At 45.9% G+C, this 24,975-nt stretch overlaps 1 long non-coding RNA gene across 1 annotated transcript; it reads right to left on the bottom strand.

The window, feature by feature from the left end:
- Positions 1-16,439: 16,439 nt before the first annotated feature.
- Positions 16,440-24,562, bottom strand: LOC125116053 (uncharacterized). Its single transcript, XR_007132242.1, has 5 exons — positions 24,460-24,562; positions 23,693-23,759; positions 22,444-22,702; positions 18,877-19,008; positions 16,440-17,501 (listed from the first exon to the last, which is right to left on the bottom strand). It is a non-coding gene; the product is annotated as an uncharacterized LOC125116053 (long non-coding RNA).
- Between the last annotated feature and the right edge of the window lie 413 nt (positions 24,563-24,975).

Raw genomic sequence — 24,975 nt, 5'->3', positions numbered from 1 at the left:
TAATAACTGTTTGTCCTGGAGGCAGGGCTCGGACCCGGGATAGGGCCGGAGCCCCCGGAGGCTCCTCCCCGCCGCCCCTCCCTGACCTGCTCTCTCTCGGCCCGGGGCCCTGGAGGAGGCCTGCCCAGGCCGTGGGAGTCTGGCTACCATTATCCGGCCCTTATCTGGGCCCACTTAGTTCAATGACTAGGAGCCGACCTGGGGGTCACGCCTGTCTCCAGAGAGCCGGTGCTATCTCGGTGACCTGCAGAAACCCTGGCGTGAGCTCATGTTTTCTGACGACAGAGAGGACCCCGCCGGATCGCCGCCCTGCACCCCCACCGCCAGCGTCTGGCGGGAGCCGGGTGCAGGCTCCACCGCTCCTCACTGAAATAGCAACGTTGATAAGTGCGGCGGACAAAAGCATTGATGAATTTCCATTGAGGAAAGTGCCTCCTCCCACCCTCCCCTCTGTGATCACGAGGTCTCCACCCCACCTTGGAGGGACGTTGGGGCTCACAGGCCCGGGCTTTCTCAGACACGGCCTCAAAATCGTCACTACCCCCACCTCCGCCACCTGGAAGTCGTGCTGTGGCCACAAACCCCTAGAAAAGCCTGTATCCAAGAATTCGTGCCAAAATGTACTGGCTCCTCATTTAGGAAAAGGCTGTAAGGATAGAAGCCTTGTTTTTACTCAACTGTACGTTCCAAAATCTGACAGGGGGGGCTGCTCAGTATAAAGGGACTGGGTTTGATTGGACCCGGTTGGGCTGGAAGATCGCAGAACTAGGAAGCAGGCTGCAAACCATCCACCACCCCTTCCCCCCACTCCCTGGGAGGGCGCCTTGGGCAGGTTAGTTTCTTTCTGTCCTGTCTACATGGAACTGATTTATATCCTCTGGAAACCTTTGTTAACAGGAGCATTTAGCATATTCACATCTAATGTGATTAACACAATATTTGAGTTTACATCTATCACTTCTTTTGTGGTTTTTCTTTTGTCTTAGCAGCTCTGGGTTTCTCTCTCTCTCTCTCTCTCTCTCTCTCTCTCTCTCTCTCTCTCTCTCTCTCTCTCTCTCTCTCTCTCTCTCTCTCTCTCTCGTGTGTGTGTGTGTGTGTGTGTGTGTGTGTGTGTGTGTGTGTCTTTTTAGGGCCGCACCTATGGCATATGGAGGTTCTCAGGCCAAGGGTTAATCAGAGCTGTAGCTGACAGCCTGAGGCACAGCCACAGAATGCCAGATCTGAGCCACATCTGCGACCTACACTACAGCTCACAGCAATGCCAGATCCTCAACCCAATGAGTGAGGTCAGAGATCGAACCTGCAACCTCATGGTTCCTAGTCGGATTCGTTAACCACTGAGCCATGACAGGAACTCCCTGTTTTTCTCTCTTTTCTTGACCTCAGTTGGCTTGATTAATTTTATCATTCTTTCTTCCCCCCCGCCACCTTCGACTAATAAGCCCTGTTTTTATCATGATTACCCTAGAAATCACAGCAGGCAGAGTTAACTTTTTTCTACCACTGCATTCAGTGGCTTGACGTGCGATCTCACTTCTCCCATCAGGGACTGAACCTGGGCCATGGTGGAGAAAGCACGAATCCTAGCCACTAGACCACCAGGGAACTCCACAGAGTTAGCTTCTTATCAAAGTCTAAAGCTGAACCCTATGTTTATCTCCATCACAGACAATATAACTATATATAACACTTTAATTCCACTTACCCCCCCCAAGCTGGTATGCTCTTATTATATATGTCTTTTTTTTTTTTTTCAGGTTTCCTTTTGAGGTCCACAAATTATTTCTTTGGGCGGGGGCACACCTGTGGCATATGGAAGTTCCCAGTCCAGGGGTCAAATCAGAGCTGCAGCTGCCAGCCTACACCACAGCCACAGCAACTCAGGATCTGAGCTGCATCTGCAACCTACATCACAGCTCACAGCAACGCCAGATCCTTAACCCACTAACTGAGGCCAGGGATCAAACCTGATTCCTCATGAGTACTAGTCAGTTTTGTTACCTCTGAGCCACAACGGGAATTTCTTTGTTGTTTTATACAGTGTGTGTTCATTTTGTTTATGTACATATCCACTCACTTGCTTGGGTATTTGTTCTTGCAGCTCAGTCCTTCCATCTGAGGTTGGTTCACTGTCTGCCTATAGAATTCCTTACATGGGTTTAATATTCAAAAATTCCTCTGGTCTTACTTATCTGAAGATGTTTTCATTTTTGCTCTGATTCCTTTAAAAATTGCCCTGTACAGGAGTTCCCGTCATGGCTCAGTGGTTAATGAATCCGACTAGGAACCATGAGGTTGCAGGTTCGATCCCTGGCCTCGCTCAGTGGGTTAAGGATCTGACGTTGCCATGAGCTGTGGTGTAGGTCACAGACATGGCCCAAATCCTGCGTTGCTGTGGCTATGGAGTAGGCCGGTGGCTACAGCTCCAATTAGACCCATAGCTGGGAACCTCCATATGCCTTGGGAGGGGCCCTAGAATAGGCAAAAAGACCAAAAATAAATAAATAAATAAATAATTTAAAAAAAAATAAAAATTGCCCTGTACAGAATTCTAGATTGGCAGGTATTTTCTTTCAGCACTTTGAAAATATTTTATTACCTTCTGTATTCTATTATTACTGCTGTGTTCACCTCTTATTTTTTCTCCCTCTGGCAACTTAGGAGTCTTTGTCTTTGGTTTTTGGCAGTTTTACTAAGATGCATCTAGGGTGGATATATGTTTTATTTATTCACCTAGGGATTTGAACAAGTCAAGTCACCCCTCTGAGCCTCAGTCCATCTGTGATGGACATGGCGCCCTTGTCCTGCCTCCTGCCCACCTCCCAAGTCAAGGACCTCCTGCTACATTTGAGCTCTTTGTCTCTAAAGCAAGGGCTAAAGCAAGGGCTGGGGAAGGGCTCCCCCAGCTGCCTGGCTCCTCCCTGCCAATCAGGCAGCAGACACCACCCTCCTGGGCCTCCAGACACTGCATGGAAAATGCCGGCCAAGTCCAAGTCCTGTCCTCATTTTCAGCCCAACAAGGGTCCCCCTCATGGTGCCTCCTCCACCATTAGAAATACAGAACTATCCCAGGAGCCTCTTTCGGGGTTCACTTCCCACCCGATCACTTGCTAAACTAAGACTCTGAACAGTTACCGCAGGGCTGGCCCGGTGCTGGTCCTCCACCAAGAGAGGTCAGCTCTTGGACCAGCAGTAATCAGGGCAACCAAACAAAGGGCAGGGGCTCTGAAGCACAGGGTAGAGTGCCCCCCCTCACCAGCCAGGACCTGCACAGTACCCAAGATGAGCAGCACTGCCAGCCTGGGAGGGTGGGAAGGGCCCCCAGAGGCAAGGGGGTGGGGGAATGGAAGGTGCTCAGAGAAGTGACAGCAAAGCTAAGACGACACCAGCTGAAAATCTGAGATCCAGGCTCCTTGCTGGCTCAAAATCTCAGGACCGGTCCCTCCCCACCCCCCAAAGAGGCTTTCTTTTTCCTTTTCCTCTTATCTGCATAAATGCACGTTCCCCTCAGCTGAGACCAGGTCAGGCCTCTGACCTCTGAGTCTTTCCTTCCTCAGCCCCGGCGGCCCCTCTCTCAGCCCCACATCTGCGGCCACATCTGACACCCGGCTGTCCCTGAGGACGGGCAGACATGTGGGGAGACCTTCGGGAGATCACGGGTGCCAGATGGGAGAGGAAAACAGGAAAGTGGAGGTGATAAGGAGAGGGCCTCCAGGGAACTGGGGGAAAAAAACTTAAAAACAGGTTTGGGGAAATCCTGGCCTGAGGAGGCGCAGTCCCGGGTCACCAGGATGAGGGCAGAGCTGGCCCCTTCATTTCTTCAATATGGCTCTTCTGGAAGGTCTCTTAGGTTTTGTACAAACACAAATCTGGCACCTCCCTTTGGGCCTGGGTGTCTTTTCCTGATCATGTCAAGCACGTGCCCACCTCAGGGCCTTTGCATTTGCTTTTTCTTCTGTCTGGAACGCTCTTCCACAGATGTTCACATCACCTCTTCCCATCTTCCTCAGGTCTTCAGTAAAATGTCATCCTCATGATGCTTTTCTGACCATCTCATCTAAAACTGCACTGGGAGTTCCCATGTGGCTCAGCAGGTTAAGGACCTGGCATTGTCACCAAAGTGGTTTGGGTTGCTGCTAAGGTGCAGGTCCGATCCCTGGCCCAGGAACTTCCACGTGCTGTGGGCATAGCCAAAAATTTAAAATAAAATAATAAAATAAAATTGCAGTGATACCCCCAACCCCCCCCCCCCACACACACACACATACAAGTCCCTATCCTCACTTCCCAGGACAGCCCCTAACATCTGTAGAGCCTGGAGCAAGAGCAAAATGGTGGGCCCCCAAATATAGCCCCTTCTTCCTCCTCCCACCCTGACTTCTCCCCAGCACCTCAAGAACCTCACCACACACATGAGCATCCCAGCTGTGTCCCCAGCAAGTGGCCACCTCCTGATCACACCATGGCCTTGGGGCACACATACCTGTGTCCCATTCTGCCCACTAAGGTCAGACCCCAGGGAAATCCATGCAAGCCCTGGACGTGGACTCTGCTGTTTGGGCAGGAACTTTTGAGATTCTGGGTAACGAGCGTGCGGTCTAAAAAGGGAGTTCAGGATCCCAGGGTGCATCCCCTTGGCCTGGCAAACTCCTCATGCTGGAGGAGGCCAGGGCAGGTTCCTACGATGTGGGACTTAGGGCAGGGTCCCTCTTGCCCTGTCTAGGGGTAGGACTGTCCCTGTCCCTTCCTTGCTTTTCTTTTTTTTCCCTCCACCTGATATAGTATGTGTTTCACTTATTTATTTGGCTTATCATCTGGTTTCCCCCCAGTAAAATGTAAGCCCCAAAAAAGGTAGGAATCTGTTCTGATCACTGTTCCATTCTCTGTACTTATTACATTATCTGTCACATACTAGGTGTTCAGTAAATACTTGTTGAATAAATAATGAGTAGGTGTTGAGATACCAGGATAGAAGCCAGGCTGGGTGGGGGTGTCTTTATAAAGCTTCGCTGCTCTATCGAGGGCTTTTGGCATAAAGGGTGGTATGATGCATAGTGCCAAACTCCTTCTTTCTGAGGCTACAAACTCTAGTGAGGAAATTATGGGTTTTGCTCTTTTAGAGGATAGCTTAAAAGATGCAGTGGCCAAAAAAAAAAAAAAAAAAAGCAGAGACTTGGAGTTCCCTGGTATCGTAGTGGTTAAGGATTAACCATAGTCACTGCTCTGGCTCAGGTTACTGCTGCAGCTTGGGTTTGATCCCTGGCCCGGGAACTTCTGCATGCCATGGGTGCAGCCCCCCCCCCAAAAGATGCAATGGCCTCTTTTAATTACATGCATGATACTTACTTCAGAATATACATACTCAGTGTATGTGTTTTGTGACAAAGACTCTCTCCTTGACTGAACTTTATAATCAGGCTTCTCGGAGTCCTCCTCCCACCCAGGTCCCCACCTTGGCCCCCTCCCTGTCTTTAGACTGCCTGACCCAGTTTAGCAAGAATCCCCCCACCCTTGATGACAGATCACCTGAATATCTGATCAAGCTCCTCAGGCCCCATCCTTGCTAAGTCCTTGTCCTGCCCTTTAGCAAGAACCTGGCTAGATCACTTCAGGAAGAATATGCCCCCCCACCACCACCCCTTGATGTCTCCTCTTAGTAATTTCCATCCACTGACTCCACCCCGCTCCTTGTCTAGAAATCCTCACTCATCCTTGTTCTCCTAGGAGTTGAGACCAGTCTCTCTCCTGCTGCCACCCACAGTCGACCCCTTTGCAATAGTCTTCCATAGAGGCTTTCTTGCCATTTTTTTTTCATTGCTTAAATTTAAGTATAGTTGATTTACAATGTTGTGTTAGTTTTTCTTACCATTTTAACAAGTGTCAGAAGAATTTCTCTTTTAGGTGGGAATACAAAAATCTGTCAGATGGGGTCATCAGCCTCAAGGAGTTCTGCTCAAGTGGGGAAATCATATGCATAAACCAACAGTCAAATACAAGATAATAATTATGGGAATAAAAGAATGGGAGTTCCCGTCGTGGCGCAGTGGTTAACGAATCCGACTAGGAACCATGAGGTTGCGGGTTCGGTCCCTGCCCTTGCTCAGTGGGTTAACGATCCGGCGTTGCCGTGAGCTGTGGCGTAGGTCGCAGACGCGGCTCGGATCCCGAGTTGCTGTGGCTCTGGCGTAGGCCGGTGGCTACAGCTCCGATTTGACCCCTAGCCTGGGAACCTCCATATGCCGCAGGAGCGGCCCAAGAAATAGCTAAAAAGACAAAAAAAAAAAAAAAAAAGAATGGTTAAGGTGTCAGAGACACCTAGTGGAGATAGCAGTTAACATTGCCTGTAGGAATCATAGTCTTTCAGATGAGAGTGACAGACTGGGCTTTGAAGGGTGAGTAGGAGTTCATGCTTTCTGGAATCTCAATAACTAGTTTCAAAAGCATAACTTTTTCCCAGAAGCATAACTTTTGCATGATGGTTCATTTATACGATCTTATGTTTGTAAAGCACATGTACTTTCACAGGAAAAAAATAAAGATTAATAGTAGTTATATCAGGGTAGTAGTTTAGTGGGTGGTCTTTTTCTTTAAATGTTTTGTATAAAAGGGCACACGTATTACCCTTCTAATTAGAAAAACATTAGGATAATTAACAAACTGTGTCCACACGTCCAACAGGAGCTTTTGGCCCGGAGCTCGGGCGGCAGGAGCTCCTGTTAAATGTCAGGAAGGCCCAGGGAGCAGGCAGAGCCTGTGTGAATGTGCGGGTTTCAGGCCAGGTGAGGCTGAGGGAGCCGCCTTCAGGGGGACATGCTGATGGGAAATCACGGAAATGTTTTGGGGGGGGGGGGGCAGCGAGCCCACCTGCCTGGGCAGCGAGCAGTTAGAGGTGAGGCTGGAGAAAGCCGAGCCAGCAGAGCTTGGAGGGTGCAAGCCAATGCAGGAGGCTCTGTTTCCAAGCGTGAGGCCTCTCCCGCCCCATGTTTCCTAGGGCAAGACTCTCACACCAGGCTCAGCTGCGTCTGGATCCCTCCGCTGCGCGCCTTGGATCAATTTTGGATCAATCGGCCACATCAGCTGGGTGCCCAAAAAACAGAGGCGGTGAATCAAAAAGAGGAAGGAGTTCCCAAGGCGCCCCCGTGCTTGTGACAGGCACGGACTGGCGGGTCCCACGACAGACCTCACTTCCTGATGGGAGAGGGAGAAAAACTGAAGTCACGAAAGCAGAAGCAACAGATGTGGCTCCAGCTGGCTGGCATGTGTACCGCCGTCCGTCCTCCACGAAGAGAAGACCCCTCCCTGCCTGGGGTGGTTTCCACCCTACCTTACAATCCCCACCAAATCGCGGCTCTCCTCACCGGCTCCGCACCCAAATCATCCCTCCCTTAATCCCCCCGCTGTCCCGTATGAGCCGCTGGGTGGCGCTGTCGGCACTAACGGAGGCCGCCCGGAGCTCCGCGGCTGCTGGAAGGGCGGGCAGGCCTGGGGTTAGACGTGGATCCGGGAGCATCGCTGCATCGAGCATCTCTACAAGACCGAGGCTAGCGGTGACTTCGAAGTATCACCTACAGTCTGAATTAGAAACAAATACAAACCCAGGGCGCCAGTTCTTGGCTTGATTCAGGGTGAGGCTCCAGAAGAGGGTCCATCCAATCTGCCTAAAATGAGAGAGCAGGCAGGACTGCGGCCCATTTGAGAGTTTCGGGGAAACTGGTCCCTGCAGATTATAAGATTTACTCAGGTGTCTTTGGTTCCAAAGTCCAGTAAGTACTATTGTTTCTCCTTTTGTTGTTTATTCTGTGAACAGTGTTATGTTTGTACAATAAATCAAAATGGTAAGGAGGGATCCACAGGGAAAAGGGAAGATTAGATAGACCCAAAGCAGGTAAACTCCACTAGGTCACAGCCAGGTGATGTGGAGGCTGCCTGGGAATGACTCCACCCAGATCTCTCTGGGCTGGAGAAGGAGTCCTGCCTCCATCACTCCCCACCTGTCAGAACCTCAGTGAGTTTCCCTGTAAAATGGGCACACTGACCAATGCCCTGCTCGTCTGAGAGGGAAGACAGATCCCAGGCAAGGATGTACTTTTAACATTGTTATATGCTCACTCAGCGTAAAGAATTATTAATATCTCTTAATGGCTTGAATAAACGTCATGAAAGAAGGTATCTGGATGGCCAGTAAACACATGATAAGATGATTAACATCGACAGTCATCAGTCATTAAAACCACGATGAGACACTACTGCCCACCCACTGGAATATTACACTAAAGAAGGACCACACTAAGTGCTGGTGAGGATGTGGAGAACCTGGAACTCTCACACTGCTGGTGGGAGTGTAAAAAGGTACAGCCACTTCGAAAAACAGTTTGATGGTTTCTTTAAAAATTCAACATACACCTAATGTGACCACACCATTCAGCTTTTAGGTATTTACTCAAGAAAAATTATAATATTCATTCACACAAAGACTCGCACTCAAATGTTCATAGCAGCTTTCTTTACAATAGCCAAGAAATGGAACCAGACCAAACTTCCACCATGATGAGGGAATAAATCAAATTATGATCTATTCAATGGAATAGTACTCGGCAATAAAAAAAGAGTGAACATGTACCTACATAAGCAAATCGCCAAATAAGAAGCCAGATAAAAAGGAGCCCATACTATACAATCCTGTTATATAACATTCTAGAAAATGTAGTTGAGTCTGTAGTTAGATCAAGATCAGTAGTTGCCTGGGGGTGGGGATAGAGAGAAAGCAGAGGGCGAGATTACGAAGGGGGACAAGAAAACTTTGGGGAGAAGGTGGATGTTTTCATTGTTTTGATAAATGTGATGGTTTCGTGGTACATAGTCATAGGTCAAAACATCAAAGAGTATATGTTAAATATATGCAGTTTATTGTATGTCAATTATACCTCAATAAAACTGTTAAAATTGTTTGATTTTTTAAAGGGAACAAACTTTTTTTTTTTTTTTGCTTTTTAGGGCTGTACCTGCAGCATATGGAAATTCCTGGGCTAGGGGTCGAATTGGAGCTGCAGCCGCCGGCCTATGCCACAGCCCCAGCAATGCCAGATCCAAGCTGAGTCTATGACCTATACCACAGCTCACAGCAGAATCCTTAACCCGCTGAGTGAGGCCAGGGATCAAACCCTGGTCCTCATGGATGTTAGGTTCATTACCACTGAGCCACAGTGGGAACTCCTAAGGAGGAAACCATTGCTACACGTAATAAGATGGATGGGCAGGAGTTTCTGTTTGGCTCAGTGGTAATGAACCTGACTAGTATCCATGAGGACCAGGGTTCCATCCCTGGCCTCGCTCAGTGGGTTAAGGATCCCACATTGCCATGAGCTGTGGTGTAACTAGGATCTGGCATTGCTGTGGTGTAGCTGGTGGCTATAGCTCCAATTTGACCCCTAGCCCGGGAACTTTTATATGCTGCAGGTACAGCCCTAAAAATACAATCAATCAATAGAGAGTGAGAAAGCCTGGGTGTGGGACATTTTGATCATTCTGTTAGTCTGTCAGCAAGTTTCTTGACCTTCTAAGATGGATAAAACACAGAACTGATAAAAGAGTTTAAAAAAAATAGGCGATTTTCAAAATCATTATGTTCAATGAAAGGAGCCAGACATAAAAAAGAATGCACCTTGTGATTCCATTAATATAAAATTCTTAACCTGTTATGGAAAATAATCTATAAAAGAATAGTTAGATACTGTAAAACTGAACCACTTTGCTGTATACCTGAAACTAACACAACATTGCAAATCAACTATATTTCGATAAAAATTTTTTTGAAAAACCAAAAAAATGAAACTCAACATTGGAAACTACTACTCAGTAACAAATAGCTTATCAGTGGTTGCCTGTGGTTACAAAGGGGCATAAGGAAAGTCTGAGGGTGATGGAAGTATTAGATATCTTTGTAATGGTGATGGTTTCATTGATGTAGGCATATATCAAAACTCATCAGCCTTATTACTGATACGGAGGGTGTTCTAGTGGTTCATATAGAAGATCAAACCAGCCACAATATTCCCTTAAGCCAAAGCCTAATCCAGAGCAAGACCTTCACTCTCTTCAATTCTATGAAGGCTGAGGTGAGGAAGCTGCAGAAGAAAAATTTGAAGCAAGAGGTTGGTGCATGAGGTTTAAGGTAAGAAGCCATCTCCATAACAACCAAGTGCCAGGTGAAGCAGCAAGTGCTGATGTAGAAGCTTCAGTAAGTTACCCAGCAGATCTAGCTAAAATAATTCATGAAGGTGGGATTGCAATAGGGAAGAACCTTTGTATTCTATTACAAGCAAATCACTAAAGGGATGTTGCCTATAAGCCTAAATTATACATAATGGCCCACCTCTGGGAACCCTGCCTCCCAGGTAGTGAAGGTTAAGCTAAAAGACCTTTGCTCACCCCACGAAACATCCTAACCAGGCCCACCTGGGAGTGGCTGCAGGAGAAAGAGGTTAACACCCATTTCCACAGTCTGGCCGGAACTGGAACCAGGACTTCACCCCATGCCCCTTTTAGCCTTTTAGTATGAAAGAAGCCTGAGCTCTAACTCGGGAAGATGGCTGTCTGGAATGCTGACCTACCATCTCGTTGGTCTGCTGGCTTTCCAAAAAAAGGCGCCATTCCTTGCCCCAACAACTCCTCTGTTTATTGGCCTGTTGTGCAACAAGTATGCACTTACACTTGGTAACAAATTTTGGTGAAGCCACTAGGAGCCTGGCTGCTTGTGGCCAGCGAGCCCTGGATTGGTATTTTGGGGTAAGGCCCTGGCGGCTGCGGGGACCACTTGTCTTGAGGCTCTTCCCTTCAAAATCCCCTGAAGTGGCACCAGCTGTCCCAGGGCATGGCAGTTGGAAGGAGGAGTCGACACCAGCCAACAGATGGGCTCCATGCAGACGGGTAAGTCGCTTCGGTGTGTACAGCTGGAAATGTTATTCCTTTCTGTTTGGGGTGGGGCTTTTTTTATCCTCCTCCGGAATTAGCCGGTTTTCTTGTATTTGAGTGAGGAAATAATTGCTGGACTTTTACCCTATTTGTGAACTGATTCATTTGTTTCTTTGGTTGTTAGCATTTGTGTGTGACATTTGTATTTTGTCTGTCTTGTATTTCTGTCTTTTAAAAACTGGGAAATGTTTCAACTATCCCTAAAAAAAGCCCTCCAGGTGCATTTTGGATAAGTGATCTGTTTACAGCTATGAACCCCTGGGTGAGAGAAAGATGATATTTTATTGTAATGATGTGTGGCCACAGTACCTGTTAGGATCTGCCCAAGGGGTTTATCCGGGGTTACCTCGGGATCCTGTGCACCAGGTATTGTCACCTTTGATGTGTTATTTACATTGTTTACAATCTCCTGAGTCATTGGCCTGGCCAAGGAATCACATTGCATGGGGTTGAGTGGATGGTTCTTGTGACATGTAAAACCCCGAGTCTAAACTTGAGGGTTTATTTAGGGTTCTCTGTTTGTTCTTTTGGTTTTTCATTTCATTTCGTTTCGATATCATTTCTCCATTTACAGACCGATGTCAAATGGAGAAGAGAAACAACAACAACAAAAACATGTCTGTTCCAGTTCAAAAGTGGGGCATTCCCAGGGAGAAAAGAAAGGTTCCATTTAGTTCTTAAAATCACCATAAGCTCCATCCCAGAATTCAGCCCAGTTGGTTGATGCCAAGGCAAAAAGGTATCTTTTCAATGGTCAGGGATGATCAACTGCTATTTATGGTTTTATGGTGGCCTTTGAATGGCTCTATAGCTGCTCTGTGAAGAAGTGGGTAAGAATGATGAAATCCTCTGTGTGCAAGCCTTTGTGCTAGTACAGCAGGGTAGGGAAAAGTCATACAGTTGTCACCTTGTAGTAAAAGAAACCCAAGGGAAAATCTGTCGGTAGGTTAAGGACCGACATTGTCTCTGTGAGGATGTGGGTTCAATCCCTGGTCTCACTCAATGGGTTAAGGATTTGGCATTGCCACAAGCTGCAGCATAGGTCACGGGTGCAGCTCAGATCTGGTGTTGCTGTGACTGTGGTGTAGACTTGAGCTGCAGCTTCAATTCAACCCCTGGCCTGGGAACTTCCATATGCTGTAGGTGCCAGTGCAAAAAGAAGGAGGAGAAGGAGGAAAGGAAATGTCATATAGGAAGAAAAGATGGGGGATGGGGGTGAGTCTATGTCACTCCAACTTCTGACCAAGGTGGCTGTCCCAGCTGCTCCAGCCACCGTGCCAATATATCCACACCTTCCACCGCCTCCTGTTCCTATCCAGCCCCAGTTCCAACACTGGGGCTCAGGAAGTGGCGAGACTGGTTCCCCCTCCTGATAGGGATCAACTAGAAAATCCTGTGTTAGTTCCTGGGGCACAGGGGCCTGGTCTGGTATCACCACCTGAGACCTGACAAGGCACCTAGTTTGCCACTCTCTGCACAGGGCAATTTCCCTTAAGTCATTATCCTCGCTATGGGGCCTACATGCAGCTCGAGCTCAAACTCAGTAACAGCTACACTAAACAGACTTCCAGTGTAGATCAAACAGCCTTACACTGGAAGAAGATGCCATCTGGGACTTTCATAGCTAGAAAGAAGTCAATGCCTGACTTCAAGCTTTCAAAAGACAGGGACTAATGCAGCTAGTGACTTTAAATTGAAGTCAATGAACATTTACCATCCCAAAGTCCCAGGGCCCTAAAGAATTATGCTAAATCTACTCTACCTGTACTCTATAAATGGAACAACAAAGCCTGGATGACAGCACCTCTGTTTACAGTATTGTTTACCAAATATTTTAAGCCCACTGTTGAGGCCTACTATTTGGAAGAAATGATTCTCTTCAAAATGTTACTGCTCATTGACAATGCACGTGGTCACCCATCATCTGATGGCGACAATGAGATTAATGTGTTCATGCCTGCTACCGCACCACTCATTCTGTAGCTCAGGGATCAAGGAGTTCTTTTGATTTTCTTTTTTCTTTTTTTTTTTTAATTGTAGTTGATTTACAATGTTTTGTCAATTTCTGCTGTACAGCAAGGTGACCCAGTTTTATACACACACACACACACACACACACACATACACACACACATATATACCTATTCTTTTTCTCACAATATCCTCTGTCATGTTCCATCACAAGTGATTGGATGTAGTTCCCTGTGCTATACAGCAGGATCTCCATTGTTTATCTACTCCGAATGCTCTATTTTGCATCTCCTAACCCCAAACTCCCAGTCCATCCCACTCCCTCCCCTTCCCCCTTGGCAACCACAAGTCTGTTCGCCATATCCATGAGTTTCTTTCTTTTTTATAGATAGCTTCATTTGTGCCATATATTGGGTGCCAGATTTAAGTGATATGTTATTTGTCTTTCTCTTCTGACTTACTTCACTTAGTATGAGAGTCTCTAGTTCCATCCATGTTGCTGCAAATTGCATTATTTTGTTCTTTTTTATGGCTGAAGAAGTATTCCATTGGGTAGTTTACCACATCTTAATCCATTCATCTGTCGATGGACATTTAGGTTGTTTCCATATCTTGGCTATTGTGAATACTGCTGCAATGAACATAGGGGCACATGTATATTTTTCAATCCCAGGAGTGGGATTGCTGGGTCATATGGCAGTTTTATGAGGTATCTCCATACTGTTTTTCAAAGTGGTTGTACCAATTTACATTCTCACCAATAGTGTAGGAGGGTTCCCTTTTCTCCACACCTTCTCTCTCATTTGTTATTTGTAGACTTATTAATGATAGTCATTCTGACCAGTGTTAGATGGTGCCTCATTGTAGTTTTGATTTGCATCTCTCTAATAATTAGTGATGTTGAGCATCTTTTCATGTGCTTGTTGGCCACCTCTATGTCTTCTTTGGAGAAATATCTATTCAGGTCTTCTGCCCATTTTTCAATTAGGTTGTTTTCTTTTTTTTTTTTTTTTTTTTTTGTCTTTTTAGGGCTGCTCCCGTGGCATATGGAGGTTCCCAGGCTAGGGGTCTAATCAGAGCTGTAGCTGCTGGCCTACACCACAACCACATCAACAGCAATGCCAGATCCAAGCCTCGTCTGAGACCTACACTGCAGCTCATGGCAACGCCGGTTCCTTGACCCACTGAGCGAGGCCAGGGATTGAACCTGCCACCTCATGGTTCCTAGTTGGATTCATTTCTGCTGCGCCATGACAGGAATTCCTGGGGTGTTTGTTTTTTGCTGTTGAGTTGTATAAGTTGTTTGTATATTTTGAAGATTAAGCCCTGCATTGTTTGAAACTATCTTCTCCCATTCTGTAAGTTGTCTTTTTGGTGTTTTTTTTTTTTTTTTTTTTTTTTAATGGTTTCCTTTGCTGTGCAAAATCTTGTAACTTTGATTAGGTCCCATTGGTTTATTTTTGTTTTTATTTCTATTGCCTTAGGAGACTGACCTAAGAAAAACATTTGGACAGTTGATGTCAGAGATTGTTTTGCCCATGTTCATTTCTAGGAGTTTCATGGTGTCTTATCTTATGTTTAAGTCTTTTTAGTTTATTTTTGTGCATGGTGTGAGGGTGTTTCATTAATTTACATGCAGCTGTCCAGTTTTGCCGGCACCAGCTGCTGAAGAGACTGTCTTTTCCACATTTTATATCTTTGCCTCCTTTGTTGAAAATTAATTGACCATAGGTGTCTGGGTTTATTTCTGCTTTCTCTATTCTGTTCCATTGGTGTGTATGTCTGTTTTTGTAACAGTACTACACTTTCTAGATTGCTGTAGCTTTGTAATACTGTCCGAAGTCTGGGAGAGTTATGCCTGCTGTGTGTTTTTTGTTCCTCAGAATTGCTTTGGCAATTCTGGGTCTTTTCTGGTTTCATACAAATTTTTGGATAGTTTGTTCTAGTTCTGTGAAAAATGTCGTGCATAATTTAATAGGGATTGCATTGAATCTGTAGATTGCTTTGGGTAGTATGGCCCTTTTAACAGTATTAATTCTTCCAATTGAGCATGGAATATCTTTCCATTTCTTTGAATCCTCTTTAATTTCCTTAATTAATGTTTTATAGTTCTCAGCATATAAGTCTTTCACCTCGGTCAGGTTTCTTCCTAGGTATTTAATTTTGGAGGGTGTAATTTTAAAAGGTAGTATATTTTTTGGAGTTCCCGTCGTGGCTCAGTGGTTAACGAATCCGACTAGGAACCATGAGGTTGCGGGTTCAATCCCTGGCCTCGCTCAGTGGGTTAAGGATCCGGTGTTGCTGTGAGCTGTGGTGTAGGTTGCAGACTCGGCTCGGATCGTGCGTTGCTGTGGCTCTGGCGTAGGCCGGTGGCTACAGCTCCAATTCGACCCCTAGCCTGGGAACCTCCATATGCCGAGGGATCGGCCCAAGTAGTGTATTTTTTATATTCCTTTTCTAATATTTCATTGTTAGTACATAGAAATGCAACCAATTTCTAAATGTTAATCTTGTATCTTGCTGCTTTGCAGAGTTCATTGATCAGTTCAAGTAAGTTTTTGTGTGGAGTCCTTAGCTTTTTTCTATACATAGTATCATGTCATCTGCATACAGTGACACTTTTACCTCTTCTCTTCCAATTTGGATACCTTTTACTTCTTTTGTTTGTCTGATTGCTGTGGCTAGGATTTCCAATACCATGTTGAATAAAAGTGGTCAGAATGGGCATCCTTGTCTTGTTCGAGATTTTAGTGGGAAGGCGTTCACCTTTTCTCCATTGAGTATTATATTGGCTGTGGATTTGTCATAAATGGCTTTTATTATGTTGAGGTATGTTCCCTCTATACCTACTTTGGTAAGAGTTTTTGTCATGAATGGATGTTGGATTTTGTCAGATGCTTTTTCTTCATCTATTAATGTGGCTTTTGACTTTTATTAATATGGCGTATGATATTGATTGATTTCCATATGTTGAGCCATCCTCCTGAACTTGGAATGAATCCCAATTAATCGTGATGTGTGTTCTTTTTTAAATGTTGTTGGATTTGGTTGGCTAAAATTTTGTTGAAAATTTTTGCATCTATATTCATCAATGATTTGGTCTATAATTTTCATTTTTGGTGGTATCTATCTGGTTTTGATATTAGGGTGATGGTGGCTTCAAGAATGTCTTTGGGAGTGTTCCTTCTTCTTCAACCTTTTGGGAAAGTTTAAGGAGAATGGGTATAAGTTCTTTGTGCGTTTGGTAGAATTTGCCTGTGAAGCCGTGTGGTCCTGGACTTTTGTTTGTAGGGAGTGTTTTTATTACATATTCAATTTCATTTCTAGTGTTTGGTCTGCTTAATGGATCTATTTCTTCTTAATTCAGTTTTGGAGGGCTGTAGGTCTCTAGGAAGTTGTCCATTTCTTCTAGGTTGTCAAATTTGTTGGCATATAATTGGGTTTTGTTTTTTTTTTTTTGTATTTCTGCATTATCCATTGAGATTTCTCCTTTTTCATTTCTTATTTTGTTTATTTGGGTTTTGTCTCTCCTCTTCTTGGTGATTCTGGCCAGAGGTTTGTCAATTTTGTTTACCCTTTCAAAGAACCAGATCTTGGTTTTATTGATTTGATTTGATTTGATTGATTGATTGATTGTCTTTTTGCCTCTTCTTGAGCTGCTCCAGTAGCATATGTAGGTTCCCAGGCTAGGGGTCTAATCGGAGCTGTAGCTGCCTGCCACAGCCACAGCCACAGCAATGTCAGATCCGAGCCACGTCTGCGACCTACACCACAGCTCATGGCAACGCCAGATCCTTAACCCACTGAGCAAGGCCAGGGATCGAACTCACAACCTCATGGTTCCTAGTTGGATTCGTTAACCACTGTGCCACATCGGGAACTCCTCTGTTGTTTTTTTGAATCTCTATTTTATCGACTTCCTCTCCAATCTTTATGATTTCCTTCCTTCTGCTGACTTTAGGTTTTGTTTGTTCTTCTTTTTCTAATTCCTTTAGGTAATAGGTTAAATTGTTGATTTGAGATTTTCCTTTTTTGAGGAAAGCCTGTGTTGCTACGAATTTCCCTCTAAGAACTGCTTTTGTAGCAACCCATAAATTTTGAATGGTTGTTTTTTCCTTTTGATTTTCAAGTCTAATTATTTGAGAAATACATTTCATAAGACTATAGCTGTCATAGGTAGTGATTCCTCTGATGGATCTGGGCAAATAATTGAAAACTTTCTGGAAAGGAATCCCCATTCTAGATGCCATTAAGAACATACATGACTCATAGGAAGAGGTCCAAGTATGAACATTAACCAGCATGTGGAAGGACTTAATTTCAGCCCTCATGGATGATGTTGAGGGGTTGAAGACTTCAGTGGAAGAAGTCACTGCAGATGTAGTAGAAACAGCAAGAGAACTAGAATTAGAAGTGGAGCCCAAAGACGTGACTGAACTGCTGCTATCTCATAGTAAAAGTCTAATGCATGAGGAGGTGCTTCTTATGGATAGATCTTTCTTATGGATGAGCAAAGAAAGTGGTTTCTTGAGATGAAATCTACTCCTGGGGAAGATGCTCTGAGGATTTTTGAAAAAACAACAAAGATTCAGAATATGACATAAATTTAGCTGATAAAGCAGCAGTAGGGTTTGAGAGGACTAACTCCAATTTTGAAAGAAGGTCTGCTTTGAGAAAAATGGTGTCAAACAGCATCATATGGTTCATGAAAGGAAGAGTCAATCAATGTGGCAGACTTTGTCATTGTCTTATTTTTAGGAAATTGCCACAACCACTCCAGCCTTCAGCAACCACCATGCTGATCAGTCACCAGTCATCAACACACAGGCAAGACCCGCCACAACAAAAAGATTATACTTGCTGAAGGCTCAGAAGGTGGTTAGCATTTTTCAGCAAGTATTTTTTAGTTAAAGTACATTGTTTTAGACCTTGTGCCATTGCACACTTAACAGACTGCAGCATAGTATATAAACACAATTTTCATATGTACTGGGAAACCAAAAAATTTTTGTGACTTGCTTTATTGGGATACTCAGTTTATGGTGATAGTCTGGAACTCTGAACCCACAGTCTCCCTGAAATATGCCTGTACTAAGTTTGGGGGTAATCAGTTGCTCAGCAAAAGAGAACTAGTGGAGGTAGCGATGGGCAAAAGCACTAAAACTGAGACCAAAAGCTGAGTTTTAGATCCTGCTCTATGTCGATGTGTCATTTTACACTTTGAACCTGTGATTTTCCTCATCATTTCAGGGTCTATAACAAGAAATATCTTAGCTTGGGCAGCCTAAGCAACCAATATTTATTTCTTATATTTCTGGAGGTTGGAAACCCAAGATCAAGGTGCCAGGAGATCAAATTCTGGTGGGAGCTGCCTTCTCGCTATGACCTGACATGCTGGAGGGAGCACTGATCTTTATCCAATGAGGACACTAATCGCACCCCAGTCTCAACTTCATATAAATTTCTCAACTTCATATAAACTTATCTCCCTCACACCCTTCATCCACTGGGGATTATGACTTTAACACATATTCATTGAGGCAGGGGGAGACAGTTATCTTGTCTTTTTTTTTTTTAAATAGCATGAAGGAGTTCCCATTGTAGCTCAGTGGTTTAAGAACCCAACTAGTACCCATGAGGATATGGGTTTGATCCCTGGCCTCGCTCAGTGGATTAAGGATCCAGTGTTGCTGTGAGCTGTGGTGTAGGTCACAGATGCGGCTCGGATTCTGCGTTGCTGTGGCCGTGACATAGGCTTCACAAAGTCGCAGCTCTTTGGTAATAGATAACGTGTGCGCCTGACCTCAGCAGTTGGGAAAAGCCTTCCTCCCCCTCCGCATCCTGTCCACACAAGAGTAATAACTCCTGGGGTGCCCCAGTTTGACCCTGCTTAGAGGAAGCTACCATGCAGATTGACTTGAGACAGGCCCTTACCAGCTAATAACAGCACTTGTGTGATGCTCTAGCTTTCAAAGCCTCTCCAGATACACTCCCATTAGATTCCTGCAGCAACCCTGGAGGCAGGCACTTCAAGTCCATTCCACAGAGGAGATGATCCATCGCTACCTGGGACAATGGGATGGGAAAGTGTGGTTGCAGAATATGCTGGCATTGGAGCTCCCATTGTGGCTCAGCAGTAACAAACCAACTAGTATCCATGACGACGTGGGTCCAAATCCTGGCCCAGCTCAATCAGTGGGTTAAGGATCTAGTGTTGCCATGAGCTGTGGTGTAGTTCGCAGACACAGCTTGGATCTGGCGTTGCTGTGGCTGTGGCCAACAGCTGCAGCTCTGATTCGATCCCTAGCCTGGGAACTTCCACATGCCAAGGATGTGGCCCTAAAAAGACCAAAAAAAAAAAAAAAAAAGATGCCGGTATTTATTGTCTCTTCCCTGAAACTTGCCCTGCACTGGGTACTTTGTATATGTTTTTTCCTTTAAACAAACTTGCAAGGAAAGTGGTATTTTCATACTATTTCAATTTTTCTTACAGGGCCATATGGAGGTTCCCAGGCGAGGGATCGAATCAGAGCTGCAGCTGCCGGCCAGGGTTGCTATGGGAGTCTAATGGGAGTGTAGCTGGAGAGGCTCTGTAAGCTAGAGCATCACACGAGTGCTGTTAGTGGGTAAGGCCTGTCTCAGGACAGTCTGCATGGTGGCTTCATCTAAGCAGGGTCAAACTGGGGCACCCCAGGAGTTATTGCTCTTGTGTGGACAGGATGCAGAGAGGGAGGAAGGCTTTTCCCAACTGCTGAGGTCAGGCACACATGTTATCTATTACCAAAGAGCTGGGGCTTTGTAAAGCTCAAACTCCAAAGGAGACAGGCATGTGACTCCATGGTCAGGAGACTCTGAGGTCACTGAGTGGGCCAGAGATGCAGAGAGGAAGCAAAATTGCCAAAAATGGAAGATCCTTCCTAACTGCTTCTGGAGAAACCAGCTGAGTTTTGCTGCCATGTGGGATCTGCTGGGCTCTGCCCTTCCCCGCCTTCATCCTCCCCCAGGTCCTTCTGAAATAGGAGCTGGCCTGGTAGGGGCTTAGATCACATAAGCAAGGAACCCTTTGAACCATGCCCTGGCAGCAAAGAGAAAAGAAAACCACAACTTGGTCAAATTTCACAAGTTCCTATTTGTGAAATTTTTGCTTTCTGAAAAATTTTTTCAGAACCTGGATTTCTTTTTTTCCCTCCTTTATTCCTTGATTGGACAATACCTGGATAAAATCATGAATGAATACATTTTAAAAGCAGGCTTTACATCTGTGAAAATGAATGAAGCATCGCTATAGAAATCAATATGGATGAATATTAGGTGTATAACATTGAATCAAAAACATGTTGGAGTTCCCTGGTGGCCTAGCGGTTAAGGATCTGCTATTTTCACTATTGCGGCTCAGGTTGCTGCTATGGTACAAGTTCGATTCCTGGCCTGGGAACATCCCCAAGCCAAGGGCTCAGCCAAAGGGGGAAAAAAAGGTAGAATTAGGAATTTCCACCGTGGCAGAGTGAATTAATGATACAGTATGACCTCTGTGGCGGTGCAAGTTCAATCCTTGGTCTGGGAACTTCCATATGCCAAGACTGTGGCAGGAAAAAAAAAGTAGACCCAAAAAATTACCATTTACAGATTCGTAATTCACAACAAAACTATTTTTTAAAAGGTGAAATAGTGATAAAGGTTCAATTTTGAATATTTGTTTCCTCTGGGAGGGAGGGAGGGGGTAGATGGGGGAAAGTATACAGGTGGTGCACTTTCATGGCTAATACTGTTATTTCTAAGGTGGGTAGTGGGGTCACAAACATTCATTTCATTATCATATTCCATAACCTTCAGGTTTTTCACATTCTTCCCTAAAATCTGAATTATCTTTATGCAATTTTCCTGTAATGGTTTCCATAGATGTGAATGTGAGCACATAGAGAGAAAGTTCCCTTGGGCGCAGTGGGTTAGGGATCTGGTGTTGCCGAAGCTGTGGCACAAGTGCAACCATGGCACAGGTTCCATCTCATGCTGGGAACTTCCACACGCCACAGGGTGTGGCCAAAACACACACACACACACACACACACACACACAAAAGAATTTTGAGGAGTTCCATGGTGGCTCAGTGGGTTGAGGATCTGGCTTTGTCACCACTGTGGCTCAGGTTGCTGCTATGGTGTTGGTTCGATCCCTATTCCTGGAGCTTCTATATGCTGTGGGCTTGGGGGAAAAAAAAAAGTGTTTTGGAAAATTAAAAGGGAGAAAATCCTCCATGGTCCTACCATTCTGCTTCTATCTCAGTTTTCCCTCTGCAGTGGGTTCTCCTTCTTCCTGAGTCATAATCTCACTTCCATGATCAGTACCTACTTCTGGTTTCTTTCTTAGTGTTACATTATAAACAGTTTTCCAAATTATCCAAAATCTTCAGAATCATCCTTTTTCATGGCTGCATAGTAGAATATCCATACTTCATGAAAATTCCAAGAATCCCAATGACGTCTGTATAGTATACCACGTTTAAAAGAAAATAAATACGCTGTTACATTAGTCTCCTAGAGCTGCCCTATGAAATTACTACAAACTGGACATAATAGAAATTTATTCTCTCAGTCTGGGAGACCAGAAGTCTGAAATCAAGGTGTCAGCAGGACCATGTTCCCATCAAAGAATCTTGGAAAGAATCCCTCCTTGACTTTCTCCCAGCTGCTGGTGATTCCTGGCAGCCCTTGATTCCTCGGCCTTAGCTGATCACTTCAATCCCTGTGCCATCTTCCTGTCTCCTTCTCCCTATGTCTCTATGTGTCCTCCTCTTCTTATAAAGTCACCAGTCATTGGGTTTGGGGCCCAGCCTAATCTGGTGGTATCTCAACCTAACTATAACAGCAAAAACCCTCACACTCTGAGGTTCTGGATGAACGTGAATTTGGGGAGACAGTTTGACCCACTCCAGCTGCTCTCTTCAAAAATCTGAAATGCCATACTCTAGCTTTTTATCCTCCTCTTCTCATGGTTGCACCTGCAGCATATGGATGTCCCCTAGTTAGGGGGTGAATCAGAGCTGCAGTTGCGGCCTATGCTACAGCCACACTGGATCGTTAACCCACTGAGCCAGGCCAGGGATCAAACCTGCATCCTCACAGAGACAAATCCTTAACCCACTGAGCCACAATAGGAATTTCCAAACCCTGACTTTTTAACAAGGCGTCAATGGGCTGCCACAAGCCTACCAACCACAGCGTGGGCTGTGGGCCCTTACTCATATTAGAAAGTTTGCATGGAAAGTTTCATATTGTAGAAGTTTGGAAATTTGTCCAAACTTCTCATTTCCTCAGTAAAGAGTTTGAGGGTCCATGAGAGGTGATTTATCCCAGGATACTCAAGTTTCCAGGTACAGTCTAGGAATCTTCCTCAGGCCAATGCTAACTAGACCTAAGATATAAACTCTAGGCTATATCTCAAGTAGCTCTTTCAGGACTGTGTTATTTATCTCCTACTGAGTGACAAATTAGCACACAATACCTTAAACACATGTTATCACAGTTTCTATGGGTCAGGAACCTAGACACAGCCTTGCTGTCCTCTGTCGGGGTCTCTCTCCAGGCTGAACTTGGCCAGAGTCAAGGTCCTATTTGAAGGTTCAGCTCAGGGAGGCTCCACATCCAAACTCACTCACATGGTTGTTGGCAGGATTCAGTTCCTTAGGGCTGTTGGACTGAGGGCCTTAGTTCCTCACTGGCCTCCGTTTTTTCCTTTGTGGGCCTCCCCTCAGCCTGAGTGACTTAAGCAATAAAAAAATTATTTCCTCGCAGTTCTGGAGCCCGAAAGCCTGAGATCAAGGTGCCAGAAATGTTGATTTCTTCTGAAGCCCCTCCTTGGCTTACCAATGGTCACTAAATTAGATTCCTGGACCCAATTCTTTTTTTTTTTTTTTTTGTCTTTGTTGTTGTTGTTGCTATTTCTTGGGCCGCTCCCGCGGCATATGGAGGTTCCAAGGCTAGGGGTTGAATCGGAGCTGTAGCCACCGGCCTACGCCAGAGCCACAGCAACGCGGGATCCGAGCCGCGTCTTCAACCTACACCACAGCTCACGGCAACGCCGGATCGTTAACCTACTGAGCAAGGGCAGGGACCGAACCCGCAACCTCATGGTTCCTAGTTGGATTCGTTAACCACTGCGCCACGACGGGAACTCCCTGGACCCAATTCTAACATAGGGCAGAGTCCCCCACAGCAACAAACAACCCGCAGGGTGGCCTACAATTCAGTTCACTTCTGACCCTGTCTGCACAGAGATAGCATCAGATTCCACAGGTAAAGACTGCCCCTCCCCCCTGCCCCCACCGCAGACACAATTAATTTGCTGGAGTGGCTCACAGAACTTAGAGAAACATTTCCCTCACTAGATCACCTGCTTATTACGAAAGGATGTGACTCAGGGACAGCCCGGCAGAGGAGAGGCTGAGGGCCGACAAGATATGTGGGAAGAGATGAGGCGCTTCCAGGCCCTCCCCAGGCACCGCTCTCCCCAAATCTGCATGTGTTTGCCTACTCAGAAGCTCCCCCAAAGCACATCCCTTCAGGTCTTTAAGGAGACCTCCTTACTTAGGCACAGCTGATCAAGTCACTGGCCATTGGGGACTGACTCAGCTTCCGGCCCTTCTCCCTTCCTGGAGGTCGGGGGGGGTAGGACGGAAAGTTCCACCCCTCTAGTCACTTGGTTGGTCCCCCTGGCAACCAACCCCCATTATCAGGTGGGATCCAAAAGTCACCTCATGAACATTTGTCACTCTCAGCACTCAGGAAATTCCAAGGGTTTGGTGAGCTGTGAAGTAGGACCTGTGGACAGAGACCAAATAAACATAGAAATATATTTTGGCAATCTGGTGGACCCAATATATATATATATATTTATTAATCACAATATCCCAGCCTCCTCCTCACTGTGTCCTCACATGGTCTCTTCCCTCTGGGTGCCTGCGCCTGGTCTCTGCATTTCCTCTCGGATTGGAAATGAGGGTCCACCCTAAAGGCCTCGTTTGAATTCAGTCACCTCTTTAAAGACTTGATCTCCAAATACAGGCACACTCTGAGATATTAGGGGTTAAGGCTTCAACATACGAATTTGGAAACGGACACAATGCAGCCCATAATGGGGACCTGCCTCCGTTTCCGCAGCCCTCACCGCCCTTGGCTCTCACCTTCCGACCCGCATCCCGGGTCTGTCTGACAGTATCAGTGCACCAGCAGCCTCAGAGCTCAGAGGAGACTCCTCCCCAGGACAGAGTCCAGAGCCCGGGGCGGTGGCGGGGGTGGGGGGGTGGTTGCTGTCTCTGTCCTGCTGTGGCCTCGGTCTCCTTTACTCTGGAGACCAAACCCAGCATCTGAGCACACAGGGGACACCCCTGGACAGCTGTTTATCTTCACCCACAAATTCCCACTCAGAGCCACCTCCACTCACACCCCGGCCCTCCCCAAACTGCTCCTCAATCCCCCGTCCTCAACACTGCCCCCAGCCCCACTCTACTCCCTGGCACACCAGGGCCCCTCACTCGGCAGCTGTGTGGACAGAGCAGATCCTCCATCTGGAATGTGTCCTTCTCGGGACTCCCTGAGGACACAGTCTCCTGATGGGCCTCTTTCCCCAGCTCTTCCTCCTGCTCCTCCTCTTTATCTCCAGGGAAGTACCTCACGGCCTGATGACTGGTGAGGGCACCGCTGCGTCCACACTGACTCATACCAAGGATCAAATGACCCAGCCTTGCCGTGAGGACAAAGATGTGCTCATCAAGTAATCATGATAGATGTGCGTATACCCGAATCATTTTGCTGTGCGCCTGAAATGACAGTTAACCGCACTTCAATATTTGGTTGGTTGGTTGGTTGGTTGGTTGGTTGGTTGGTTGGTTTTGGCCATGCCCATCCCATGAGGAAGTTCCCACGCCAGGGATCAAACCCATGTCACAGCACGGACCATGCCGGATCCTTAAATGCCAGGCCACCAGGGAATTCCTCAGCTTTAAAAAAAATGGTTAAAAAATTTTTTTAATTAAAA

The sequence above is a fragment of the Phacochoerus africanus genome, chromosome 15, assembly GCF_016906955.1.
Source record: "Phacochoerus africanus isolate WHEZ1 chromosome 15, ROS_Pafr_v1, whole genome shotgun sequence".
Lineage (NCBI taxonomy): Eukaryota > Metazoa > Chordata > Mammalia > Artiodactyla > Suidae > Phacochoerus > Phacochoerus africanus.
Note: the sequence above shows the minus strand (reverse complement) of the source record. Positions and strands in the feature narration are given on the sequence as shown.